The sequence below is a fragment of the Dasypus novemcinctus genome, chromosome 28 (genome assembly GCF_030445035.2).
Source record: "Dasypus novemcinctus isolate mDasNov1 chromosome 28, mDasNov1.1.hap2, whole genome shotgun sequence".
Lineage (NCBI taxonomy): Eukaryota > Metazoa > Chordata > Mammalia > Cingulata > Dasypodidae > Dasypus > Dasypus novemcinctus.
The window spans coordinates 25423608-25438363 of record NC_080700.1 but is presented as its reverse complement, the minus strand read 5'-3'; positions in this window follow the sequence as shown (position 1 = coordinate 25438363).

Below are 14756 nucleotides of genomic sequence, written 5' to 3'. Positions count from 1 at the left end.
CTGTGTGTGTATGTGTGTGTGAAGGCCTTATTTAAATAGCAGGGACAACATAGGAATTAAAGATACTTAAATGTAAAGATTTTACCTTGACAAATATTTTATTAATTATAAAACATAACTGTGTAATGATACATATGTACAAATTGCAAAAAGTTATATTTTTGGTGTCATAATTCATATAATATAAAAATACTTTTTAAATGTCTTATTTAATAGATCATAAAATTCTTCTCACTTACCTTTCTTCACATTCATTTGTTGGGTCATCAAGATTTATATTTTTGGCAACTTTATGAAAACTCCAGCCAATTGCTACTTTTATCACCATCATTTTATGAGCCATTTAAAGAAACTGGATGTCTGACAAGTAATTGGTCTTAACGAAGCACAATATATGCAAAATAGAACTGATTGCACAGAGGTCTCTGGCTCTTGTTTCATTTAAGTTTCCTTCTTTAACTATATTACCCAAATAGAAATTTGGGAACTCCCCTCAAATGCCACACAGATGAGTCTTTAGAAAGGAGCAGGTAGTTTGTTGATAATACATATGAAAGAGTCTGTCAAACCTAATCGAAAGCAATATTGGTTGTGTTTGGTAAATGCAATTTTGCAAAAAAAAAATTGATAGGCTCCCTCATTAATAATTGGTCCATCAGAAACTTCACATGAAAATAATAGACTTTTCTCCCCATTGAATGCAACATAATTTCTTTCAGTGATGTTTTGTAGTTTCAAGTGCGCAATTTTGTACTGATTTTGTTAAATTTATTCCTAGATATTTTACTATTTTTGACGTTTTTGTAAATGGAAATGCTTTCTTTTGTTTTTGTTTTTGTTTTTTTTCTTCTTTATTTTCTTTTAAATGTTACATTCAAAAAATATGAGGTCCCCATGTACCCCCACCCCATCCACCCCACCCCTCCCATGTCAACAACCTCTTCTATCATTGCAGCACATCCACTGCACCTGGCGAATACATTCTGGAACACTGCTGCAGCACATGGACAGTGGTTCACATTGTAGTCCACACTCTTCCCCAGTCCACCCAGTGGGCTGCGACAGGATACACAATGTCCAGCATCCATCCCTGCAGCACCACCTAGGACAACTACAATGCCTGAAAATGCCCCTACACCATATCTCTTCTTCCCTCTCCCAACCATCAGCAGCCACCATGGCCACCCTCTCCACATCACTACTACAATTTCTTTCCTTACTAATCACAGTAGTTCCCCAGCAGAACACCAGTAAGTCCACTCTAATCCATACTCTTGTGGACCTGGGATGGCTATGTCCAGTCCCCCTCTATATCAAGAGGAGGTTTAGATTCCACATGGATGATGGATGTAATTCTCCTGCTTGCAGCTGTAGACACTCTTGGCTCCCTGGTGTGGTGGTTGATCCTTCATCTCCCTATCAGCTGGCCAGGTTAAGTCCAAGAAACCAGATGGTACAAGCTGCAAGTCTGCTGGGGCCCAGGGCCTGGCCATCACATGGACAGTTCAGAGACCCAGGTCTTCTGAGTATACACCAACCCAAATGCCAACCACAGGTCCATTAAAAGTAACAGAAGAGGCATGTGTAGAAAGGTTACATCTGAGTCCAACTCCATCACACTCAGGAACACGAATTCCAAAGTCAGGCTGACTGACATGGCCCTGAACTCCAGAGCTATCTGCCTTGACCATAGAACCTATGGATCACTGCAGCCTCAGGAGAACCAACACCTGGGTTTCCATCTACCTTGGCTGTCTCTGGTACCCTGCCAAGGCAAGCATAAGCATCACTGCCTGATGACTTCCTGACTCTTTTTTGGAGACTCTTAGCCATATAAACTCACTTGTCCTTTCCATTTCCCCCTTTTTATCCAAAGTCAAAAAGCAGTTTTTAACACCTGATATTACATGTAGGCTGAGATATTCTGCTGGTTTGAGTTGACCTCTTGTTCCTGGTCTTTTTGTAGTTACATCATCAGCTGGTGATTGGTAGTAATCCCACAGTGCCAGGGAAGCTCATCCCCGGGAGTCATGTCCCATTCTGGGGGTAAGGCAATGCATATACATGTTGAGTTTGGCTTAGAGAGTGGCCACATTTGAGCAACATGGAGGCTCTCAGGAGGTAACTTTTAGGCAGCCCACAGCTATAGGCCTAGTTCATATTTCAGGCACACATGGAAATGCTTTCTTAATGGCATTATTAGATTCATTGTTAGTGTATAAAAATACAATACATTATTGTATAAAACTGTTTCTACAACCTTGCTGAATTTCCTTATTTTCTCAAGCAATATATTTGTGAGTTACTTAGGATTTTTATACACAAGAGCATGTCATTTGCAAACAGATAGTTTTACTTCTTCCTTTACTATCTGGGTGAACTTTATTTCTTTTTCTTGGCTAATTGTCCTGTCTAGAACCTCCAGTACAATGTTGAATAGAAGTAGCAAAAACAGACATTCTACATGATGCTGAATGTTTATAGAATGTTTAATCCGGTTGATTATGTATACATGGAAATGGATAGCATTGATGGTAACATTATAATAAGTGTAACTAACAATGCCGATTTATAAATGTGATTGTGGCTTAAAAGGGGTAGTCTAGGGAGGTTGATGTTAATTGAAAGACAGGTAGAGGATAATCTAGGGATTGTTTAATATAGTGATTTTGGTGATAAGGGAGGACTGTGGTTAATAATACAAATGTGAGAATGTTCCTCTATTACAAGGTGTTTAGAATATAGTGATACATGGGAAAAATACAACAAATGTAACTTATAGAATATAGATAACTACAATATTTTGAGGGTTTTTTTTTGTAGCAAAGGCAAGGAAGGTACTATATCCATGATAAAGGTAAAAAAAAAAAAGAATAAAGGATTTAGTTTTATGAGATGTGAATATGAACAAGCTTTAAAAAAAACTTCTTTATTAACAAGGGGAAGTTGGTCATGTTATTTAAAAATAAAAAGCAGATGTATTTCTCTTGTTCCTGATCTTAAGGGGAAAGCTTTCAATCTTTCACCATTAAGTATGCAGTTATGTGAGTCTTTCATAGATGATCTTCATCATTTGAAATAGCTCGCTTCTTTTCCTCACTTTTTGCATGTTTTTATCATGAAAGTGTTTGGATTTTGTCAAATGCCTTTAGGATATCTATTGAGATAATCATGTCCTTTGTAGCTTTTTCACACCTATTCTATTTTTTTTTTTAAGATTTATTTTTTAATTTATTTCTCTCCTCTTCTCTTCCCGCCGCCCCCAGTTGTCTGCTCTCTGTGTCCATTCGCTGCATGTTCTTCTGTGACTGTTCCCATCCTTATCAGCGGTACTGGGAATCTGTGTTTCTTTTTGTTGCATCATCTTGTTGTGTCAGCTAGCCATGTGTGTGGTGCCATTCTTGGGCAGGCTGCACTTTTTTTTGCGCTGGGTGGCTCTCCTTACAGGATGCACTCCTTGTGCATGGGGCTCCCCTATGCGGGGGACACCCCTGCGTGGCAGGGCACTCCTTGTGCGCATCAGCACTGCACATGGGCCAGCTCCACACAGGTCAAGGAGGCCCAGGGTTTGAACCGTGGACCTCCCATATGGTAGGCAGACGCCCTATCCATTGGGCCAAGTCCGCTTCCCCTATTCTGTTAATATGATGTATTATATTGGTTAATTCTCATATATTAAAACAACCTTGTAATCCTGGGACAAATTCCAATTTTTTAATAATCTGTTTTATATGTTGCTGGATTCTGTTTCTTAGTATTTTGCTGATGAATTTTTACATCTATATTCATAAGGTGTATTAGTCTGCAATTTAGCTTCCTTGTGATGTCTCTGTCTTATATGAGGATTTTATTTTGGTATGGGGTAATACTAGCCTCATAGAATGAAATGTTCACATCTATTTTTTTGGAAGTGTTTGTGACAAACTGGTATATATTCATCTTTAAAAAGTTTAATAGAAGCAGTCTGGTCCAGGACTTTGCTTTGTGTAAAGTTTTTTAATAAATAATTTAATCTCTTTACTTGTTATAAATTCATTCAGAATTTCTATTTCTGGCTCAAGAGAGTTTCAGTAGTTTGTGCCTTTCTAGGAATTTGTCCTGTTCATCTAGGTTATCTGATTTGTTGGCATAAAATTGTTTATGGCATTACCTTATAATCCTTTTTATTTGTCATGTTGTTACTATGTCTCCCTCTTTCATTCCTGATTTTAATAATTTGAACTGACTCCCTTCTTTTCTTAGTCTAACTAAGAGATTTCTCAATTGTGTATCTTTTCACAGAAACAATTTCTGGTTTTGTTAGTTATCTTGTTTTCTTTTCTCTATTTCATTTATTTCCTCTTAATCTCTATTATTTCCTTCCTCTTGGCTCTGGGTTTAGTTTGCTCTTCTTTTTCAGCCTCTCGTGGTGGAAGTTTAAGTTATTGATTTGAGATCTTTCTTCCTTTTAAATATAGGCATTTACTGCTATAACTTTTTCACTAAGCATTATTTTAACTGCATTCTATAAGTTTGGATATGTTGTGTTTTGGTTTTAATCACTCTCAAAGTATTTTCTAATTTACCATGTGATTTTTTTCTTTGAACCATTCATTATTTATTATGTGTAATTAATTTCCACATATTTGCAAACTTCCCATATTTTATTCTGTTGTTACTTTTTTATTTAATCCCACAGGATCACAGAAATACTTTGTATAATCAAAATCCTTATAAATTTATTGTCTTGGTTTATGACCTAGCATACAGTCTATCTTGGAGAATATTCTATGTGTCCTTGACAAGAATGCTTATTCTTCTGTTGTTGGATGGAATGTACTGTAGATACACATTAGGTCTAGCCTGTTTATAGTGTTGATCAATTCTTTTATTTCCTTGTTGACATTCTCTCTGATTGTTCTGTTTAGTGGAGGACTGAAGTGTCCAACAAGTTTTTGTCCATTTTTTTCTTCAGTTCTGTTAGTTTATGCTTCATGTATTTTAGGGCTTTGTTTTTAGATGCTGATATGTTTATAATTGTTATTTCTTCATGATGGATTTACACTTTTTTTCATTATAAAATGTCATAGAAACTATTTTAACCTTAAAGTTGATTTTGTCTGATAATAGTACAGTCACTCTGTTCTCTTTGGCTACTGTTTGCATGGTATATATTTTTCTATCCTTTATTTCAGCCTATTTGTATCTTTCAACCTATGTATCTACTATAAAGCTTGGTTGGATCACGTTTTTATCCATTTTGCTAGTATTTGCCTTTTTATTAGAATGTTGACTCTATTTAAATTTAATATAATTAATGAGAGGATAAGTTGCACATCTACCAATTTGCTATTTGTTTCCTATATATCTTAAGTCTGTTTCCCCTCTATTTCTCCATTATTACCTAATTTTGTATTAAATATGTACAATCTGGTATACTATTTAAAATCCTTGTTTCTTATACTATTTTTATTAAATTATTTTCTTAGATTTGTTTCCAGGTTCAAATTAATACTGATTAATAGTAAAAATTTTGCCTCTATACAGCTTCTTTTCTCCCCATCTTTACATTATGTTATCATGTGCCCACAAATATAAATTTATAATTATTACTTTAGGCAGCTTTATAAAAATTACATAGCTGAAAAAAGTTATAAACATGAGATACATTTTTACTCTTATTTATGTTTGCCTGTATTTACCTTGACTTGTGTTCTGTGCTTCTTTGTGTAGACTTGAGTTACTCTCTAGTGTTCTTTCATTTCAGTATAAATAATTTACTCTAGTTTTTCTTATTAAACAGGTCTCCTATGAACAAATTGTTTTCTTTTGTCTGAGAATGTCTTAATTTCTCCTTCTTCTTTGAGGAATAGTATTGTTGAACATAGAATTCTTGGTTGACAGGTTTTCTTTTTCTTTTTTGTTTCAGTATTTGAATGTATGATTCCATTGCCTGCTGGCCTCCATGGTTTCTCATGAAAAATCAGCTGTTATCTAATTTAGTACACATTTGTATGTGATGAGTCTTTCCTCTTGCTATCAAGATTAGCCCTGTGTTTTTGACTTTTGACAGTGTGATTTTGATACATGTAAGTGTATATTTTGTCACATTTTTTCCTTCAAGGACATTGAGCTTCTTGGATGTATAGATTTGTGTTTTATATCAATTTTGGAAAGGTTTCACCATTATCTCTTAAATGTTTTTCTGTTCTTTGTCCTCTCTTTTGCAATGCTCATATGTATATGTTAGTGTACCTGATGGTATTCCATGAGTCCCTGAGACTTAGTTAATTTTTCTTCTTTTTTAATTTTTGCTTCTTTCTTTTTCTCAGCCTGAATAATTTCAGTTGGCCTGCCTTCAAGTTCATTGTACTTTACTTTGCCTGTTCCAAACTGCTGTTAAACCCCCTTAGTGAGTTTTTCATTTCAGTTATTGAAACATCCACTTCATAATTTCTATTTGGTTCTTTTTTAGAAATAACTCTCTCTCTCTCTTCATTTATATTCTCTATTTGTGAAACATCATTCTCTTACATTCCTTTAGTTCTTTAGATTCCATGTTTCCTTAGACATCTTTGTCTGATGAGTCCAACATCTGGGTTTCCTAGTGGCAGTTTCTATTGATTACTTCTTTTCCTATTTGTGGAATATAATTTCTTATTTCATTGCATGCCTTGTAAATTTTTGTTGAAAACTGGACATTTTAAATAGTATAATGTGGAACTGTCAAAATCAGTTTCTCAACCCTCCTTATGGTTTTTGTTTTGGTTCTTTGTTGTGGTTGTTCTGTTTTACATCCTTTCTGAATTAATTCTCTAAAGCTTATATTATTTGTCATGTATGGCTCCTGAAGATCCTGCTTGGTTACCTTAGTGGCCAGTTAATAATTGGAAAGATCTATAAATCTCCTAGGACTTCCCAGGAATTTATTAACTATGTGCATTGCCCTGAGAATGTGCCTGACTTTCTATATTCCCAGGAATATGTTAAAGCCTATCAATGCCCCATGGACATCCCATTCCCCATCTTTTCAATTTAAGATTTTAGTTAGTCTACTGTCTTCCCTAACTTTTATCCACTACCTCAGGCAGCCATGAGTTTCTCACTTGCCTAAATTTATTTTACATTCACCCCCAGAGAAAAGGCTTTTCTTTTTCACTTGGAGAGGTCCAAGTTAATCAAATACAGAGAGTTGTGCAAGTGAGGTTTTCCTGAGAATCACCAGACAGGTCAAGTAACAATTTTATGGGAATGAGGTTTTGAAAGAGTTCTAGTCCCATTTTACTACCTCCAGTGGCTAGCAGGCTAACAGATTTCACTGCAAATGTAGGCTGTTATTTTTCAAGGATATGGCAAAACTGGAGAATGAGATATGAGGCTAGAAAAAGTTAAAATACCACAAATGCTAACTGGTCTTAGTAACATACAGCAATTTTTTCTTGAATAAACCTTCCCAAGATTACTGTGAACTTTTGGTTTATTTTCAGAGTTCTGAAAAAGTTGATTTTGAGACTTTGCTAGCTTTCTCATTCTTCTCCTGGCAATCATTCCATAAAGTTAATATTTGTCCATATGTCTCAGATATGTTTCCAGGGATGGATAGCAGCACTCTGTCCTCCATGTATTTAATTATTGCCCCTATGTGAGCCTTCCTTCCTCCCAGGGCTGTAAATGTTGCTGTTTCTCTTGATATTTCTGCTGACTCCATTACTACTGTCAATCTGGGTCCCATTCTTGACAAGACCTTGTGATGCCTCAGAGTTCCAAAGGCTTGTTTATGTACTGAGTGGCCACACCAACAGAGCAGCACACACATTTCTACCTGGCATGTCTCTTGTACTCACCTACATGTACATTGTCCCATTGAACTTCACTTATAAAACACAGTTTCAAAGGTAAAATTATTAAGAATGCTAACAGTGACAGAAAAACATTAAACCATGTTTGGGTCCCCTCCTGAGTGTAGGCTTTGTGCCACTGCACAGTTGGCATCCCACGAAGCTGATGTGAGGCATGCCTTCCTAGATTTTATCTCTCTTTTTTTCACTCTTGACTAAAGAGTCAAGTGTATAGATTATACTCTGCTTCCTTTCTTGAAAGAGGAGGGATCTCATGAAGTATCCTATGATTAAGTAGTGTAAATAAAATAATTTTATCCAGTGCCTGGGACCAAAAATGTGTCAATAAATTATAATTTAATCTCTCACTCCACCTTCCTTTCCCATTATAAAGGTTGGATAGTGCTTTCTCTTTATATTTCTGAAGATTGGATGTGCTTTTACGTTTGAAATCCATTCTTATTACTCTTTTTCTGTGGATGCCCTGAATGTTAATAGCTTTTTGAACTTCTTCATTGTTCTTTTTCAGAGATTCAAGGAACTTTTTACATGAATATTGACTAAGAGTTTCATTAACTTGTTTCTTGAAGGTTTGAACCACCTCCACAAGTATGTTTTATTGTTCATTGTGTTTTTAATAATTCATTATTTCAACTATAGTGATTTATTACAAGTCAATTTGACTCAGTGAGAAATCACTTCTTGAACTATTTTAGGTAATTTTATTTATAATTAGAAAAATGACCATATTTTATTGTATATTTGTTCCTAAACAATATTATTTGGGAAAGAAATCTCTCTCGTTATCTCTTAAGAATAATTTTCTCAGAATCATATACTTTGGAAATCAGCAGAGCTTTTCTTCATAAATGTTAAGTTTCTACCCATTACTATTTGAGTTAATTTTGTGGGATAAAAATTCGTATATTCACTTGGCTAGTATATCATTTGAACTCAGAAAATTTTGTGCCTTCAAAATATAATCTTTAGAGTGCTTATTAATTTCCACTGAGCTCCATTCACAAATAAATACTGATGATCTCCTGTGGCAATATACTATGCTAAGTGTTAGGCTAAACTGGTGTTTTGGCTTGTTAAATGCTGCCAAAACAATATAGCAGAAATTAGTTTGCTTTTACAGTGGGGATTTATTGACATATGAGCTTAAGTTCTGAAGGTGTACAATCAAGGCAATATCAGAGATGCTTTTTCCCTGAACTATAGCTGTGCGTGATCAGACATATGGCAACAGCATCAGAAGATGCACAACTGTGGGTGATCAGGCATATGGGAACATCATCAGAAGATGCACACCTGTGGGTCATCAGGCATATAGCAGCATCAACTCTTTCTCCTCTTTCCTCTGGGCCCTGTTGCTTTCACCCTCTGGCTAAAGTGGCTTCCTTTCAGATTTTGTGTTCTCTTGATTTCAACTTCTAGCTTCTGGGGCCTTCTCTCTCACCTTTTGGCTTTCTCTCTGTCTCTGCTGCTTTTTTCTGTGTCTATAGATTTTCATTCCTTTGATCATATAAGACTCCAATAAGAGGCTTAAGATGCACCCTGAGTCATACAATCTAATCACAGATCCTTAACTGAAGTAATTTATTCAAAAGGTCCCACCTAATATAGGTTTACATGCAAGGAATGGATTAGTTTTAGAACAGGATTTTCTGGGGCCCACAAAAGACTTGACTACCACATTTCACCTTCTGGACTTATACCAAAAAAAATGCATGTTCTTTCCACATTCAAAATACACTCATTCCATCACAATATTTCAAACAGGTTAAATCATTTCAGTAACAGTATTAAGTATAAAAATATTATCAAAATCAGTTATAGATATGTCATCTTTCCTGGGGCAAAATTCCTTTTAGACTGTGGAACTTATAAAATAAGTTACCTGTTTTTAATATATAAAGGAAGAACAGTCACAGGATAAATGTTCCCATTGCCATAGGGAGAAACTAGACGGGAAATAGATGTTACAGGTCCCAAACAGTTCCAAAGATTGCAGGGTGTACCCCATTAGATTTCAAAGTCTGTGAGTCATGAATGGATCCATGGTTTCTTATTAGATGAAGATTTCCTTGAAGATCCTGAAGAAAATGAGGCAATTAGAAAAAAAAATATCAACATTTACAAAGATTCAATCAGCCCTGTGGAAAGTATACAGGTGATGAAAGAGCACCTCGAATTATTCTGGCTGAGATGCTTAAAGACATTCACATTTCCCAAGATGCCACTGGTGAAAATGAGCACATATATTAGGCCATGCTGTAGGCTGTTTCCACATCGGTGGACTTCCGGAAGTTGGACAAAATAATCTTTTCTATCTATTCCGTCTGTGCCTCCATATTGAAAGAAAATAAATTTGGTTTTAAATCTAAATAAAAATAATTATTTTGATTGCTCACTCAAGGACCTGAAAAAAATGAGAGGCCCTTAGGCCACATGGAGCGGCACTACCACCTTTCCAAGGGCTTGCCCAGCAGCCATTTCCTCCGCTCCACCCTCATCAAGCATCTTGGTGGCAGTCAGGCTCTAATCCTCACCCTCCAAGAACACTGGTGTGACAGCCAAACTCTCCCTAATCTCCCGGGCACAGGTTCAACCCTGTAAGAAGAGTGGAGTGGGAACCAAACTCTCAAGAATCCCTGGGGAATGCACTCCATCCTCTCTGAAGCTGGGGTGGCAACGTTCTTCCTGAATAAGGAGGCAAAAAGCCCACCCTCTCCAAGCTCCAGGGCATACTCACATTTTTGGCATCCAAGGTGGGTTCATTCTCTGAGTCGAGAAGACTTCGAAAGTCTAGGCTCAGCTTCCATGGCACTGCCTGTGAAGTCATTGTCCCTTCAATCTCTCCCTTTTATGTCCCTTTTAGTCCAGGCTGGCAGTGGACTACAGTTCATACAAATCTCACAAAAATCTTGTAGGTTTTGTATACAAGAAACAGGGCCCAAACCATCAGATAGTAAGGCTTTCCTCAGATCCTTCTTGGATAACTGCATTTCCAATCCTAACCTATACTGAAATGACTGGTTTCGAAAGGCCTGAAATCTCCATATGGGGCACTATTATCTGGGGACTTGCTTTCCAGAAGTTTGACATTTTCCAGACCATCAATTTCTGATTTCTTTGTGCCCAGGAGTTCAGTTTTCAGCTTATCCCTTTCCTCTCCCATTTAACTAGAAGCTGCAAAGAGAAGCCAGACTGTACTTCCACATTCAATTTGGAAATCTCCTCAGTTAAATACCCAAGTTAGTCACTTTCAAATTCTGCCTTCCATCCAACATTAGAACAAAATCTTGTCAAGTTCTCTGACATTTTAAAACAAGGTTCTCCTTTTTTCCAGTTTCCAGTGAAACATTCATAATTTTTGTCTAGGGCCATATTGAAAGAAACTTTGGTGTCTATATTTCTACCAACACTCTGCTTAAAGCAATGGAGGGATTCTTGCTACATCCCCATTCAGCTCTTCTATTTGTCTGTTCAGAAAACGAATGGATCTTGGAGGATGACAGGGGGTTGCTGTAAACCTAATCAGGTGGTTACTCCAATTGCAGCTGCTGTCCCAGATATGGTATCATTACTTGAGCAAATCAACAATATTGAGCTATTGATTTGGCACATGCTTTTTTGCTTGGTTGCTGGTAGTAAGAACCACCAGAAACAGTTTGTTTTCATCTGGCAAGGCCAGCAATATACCTTCACTGTCCAACCTCAGGGGTATATCAACTCTCCAGCCCTGTGTTATAATATTGTCCACAGGGACCTTGATCATCTCTCCCTCCCACAAGACATCATACTGGTCCATTATATTGCTGATTTTATGTTGCTTGGATCTAGTGAGCAAGAAGTATAAACTACTCTAGACTTATTGGTGAGACATTTGTGTGTCAGAAGGTGGGAAATAAATCCAAGAAAAATGCAGGGACCTTCCACCTCAATGAAATTTCTAGGTGTCCTTGGTGTGGGGCATGTCTGTGGGGAGTGGGGCTTATGGGAATCCTCTACATTTTTTATGTGACATTTGTATAATCTAAGTATCTTTAAAAAAAAAACAGAAAAAGCAAAACTTGTTACAGAATAAACCATGAGATACAAAATATTTTAAAAAATAAAAATAAAGTGAAGGATATGCAGTTGCATCTGACCATGACCAAAAAAGGGGCACAGTGCCTAGTAGGCCTCTTTGGGTTTTGGAGACAACATATTCCTCATTTGGGTGTGTTACTCTAGCCCATTTACCAAGTGATCAGAAAAGCTGTTAGTTTTAAGTGGGGGACCAGAATAAGAAGAGGCTCTATGGTAGGTCCAGGCTGCTGTATCAGTTGCTCTGCCACTTGGGTCATATGATCCAGCAGATCCAAAGGTGCTGGAAGTATCAGTGGCAAATAGAGATGTTGTCTGGAGCCATTGGCAGCCCCTATAGGAGACTCACAATGTAGATCTTTAGGATTTGAGAGCAAAGCTTTGCCCTCCTGTGCAGATAACTACTTTCCTATTGAGAAACAGTTTTTAGCCTGCTACTGGGCCTTAATAGAGACTGAACACTTAACCATGAGCCACGAAGTTACAATGAGACCTAAGTTGCCTATCATGAGCTGGGTATTGTCTGACCCACAAAACCATAAAGTTAGGAATACACAGCAGCACTCCATCATAAAGTGGAGGTGGTATATACAAGATAGGGCTCAAGTAGGCCCTGAATGCACAAGTAAGATTCATAAGGAAATGACCCAAATTTTCATGGCCCCCACTTCTTCCACATTATCATTTCTTTCCCAGTCCACAGCTATGGTCTCTTGGAGAGTTCCTTATAGTCAGTTGCCTGGTTTATAGATGGCTGAGCATGATATGCAGATGCCACCCACAAGTGGACAACTTCAGCACTGCAGACCCTTTCTGGGATGTCCTTGAAGGAGAGAGTTTTGAGAGGAAATCTGTTCAGTGGGCAGAACTTTGAGCAGTGCACCTGGTTTTTCATTTTGCTTTGAAGAAGAAATGGTCAGAGATGTATTTGTACACTGATTCATAGGCTGTCACCAATGCTTAGGATGGATGGTCAGTGACTTTTAAGGAACATGATTAGAAAATTGGTGACAAAGAAGTCTAGGGAAGAGTTATGTATATAGACCTTTCTGAGTGGGTGAAACATGCATGTGTTTGAGTCCCATGTGACTGCTCACCAGAGGGTAACTTCAGTAGCTGAATATTTTAATAATCAAATGGATAAGATGACTCATTCTGTGGATAACAGTCAGCCTCCTTCTCTAGCCACTCTTGTCATTGCCCAATTGACTCATTAACAAAATCACCATAGTGGTAAGGATGGAGTTTACACATGAGCTCAGCAACATGAACTTCCCCTACCAAGGCCAACTTGGCTACAGCCACTACTGAGTGCCCAATCTGCCAGAAGCAAAGACCCACACTCAGCCACAACATGGCACCATTCCCTGAGGTGTTCAGCCTTGCTACCTGGTGGCAGGTTGATTACATTGGACCACTTTCTCATGGAAGGGGCAGTGATTTGTTCTAACTGAAATAGACACATACTCTGGATATGTGTTTGTCTTCCTTGGATACAATGCTTCCACAAAAACTACCATTCATGGACTTACAGAATGCCTTATCCACCACCATGGTCTTCCATACAACATTGCTTCTGATCAAAGACCCCACTTCACAGCAAATAATGTTCAGGTATGGGCACATGCTCATGGAATTCACTGGTTTTACCATATTCCCCATCATCATAAAGCAGCTAGATTTTTAGAACCGTAGAATGGCCTTTTAAAGACTCAATTATGGCCTTAACTAGTTGGCAGCACCTGGCAGGGCCAGGGCAATGCTCTCCAGGAGGCTGTGTATGCTCTAAATCAGTGTCCACTCTATGGCACTATTTCTCCTATAACCAGGATTCACGGGTCCAGGAAACAAAATGTGGAAGTGGAAGTGGCACCACACACTATTACACCTAGTGATCCACTAGAAAATTTTTTCTTTCTGTCCCTGCAACTTTAAACTCTGCTGGTCTACAGGTTTTAGTTCTAAAAGAAAGAGTGCTTCCACCAGGAGACACAACAATGATTACACTGAACTGAAAGTTAAGACTGCCACCTAGCCACTTAGGGCAATTCATGCCTCCAGATCAACAGGCAAAGAAGGGAATTACCCTACTGGCTGTGGTGATTGATGCTGAGTATTAGGGGGAAATAGGACTGCAGCTACACAATGGAGGTTTGCCTGGAATACAGGAGATCCTCTAGGGTATCTCCTAGTAGTGCCATGCCCTGTGATTAAAGTCAATGGAAAACTGCAACAACCCAATCCAGGCAGGACTAACAATGGCCCAGAACCTTCAGGAATGAAAGTTTGGGTTACCTCACCAAGTAAAGAACCACAGTCAGCTGATGTGCTTGCTGAGGGTTAAAGGAAATGAAATGAGAAGTGGAAGAACATAGCATGTGACTAGGTACAGAAATGAGGACTGTTATGGTCATGAATATTTCTTCCCTGTTTTAAGTACATATGTATATTTACATAAAACAAATGTATTTGTTTTCTTCCCTATCTTATTCCCTTATCATATGACATATGTTATATTAGTTTCAAGTAATATTATTTAAGTTATTGAATATCAAGTTTAAGAATGACTATTACCCGAGGACATGTACCTTGTTCTGGAGAGATTTAGTATATTTCCGGTTGTATGCACAACAGCTGAGTATTGTTAGGGGAAAAATATATCTGTTATTGTTTTTATTTAGAGAAGAAGTATGGTTTAAGGTGTTATGCATGGCTGCCAAGTTGACAAGAGGTGGACTATAATGGTTAGGCTCATATGTCAACTTAGCCAGGTAATGGTACCCAGTTGTTTGGTCAAGCAAGCACTGGTCTAATTGTCACTGTGAGGACATTTTGTGGATTTAA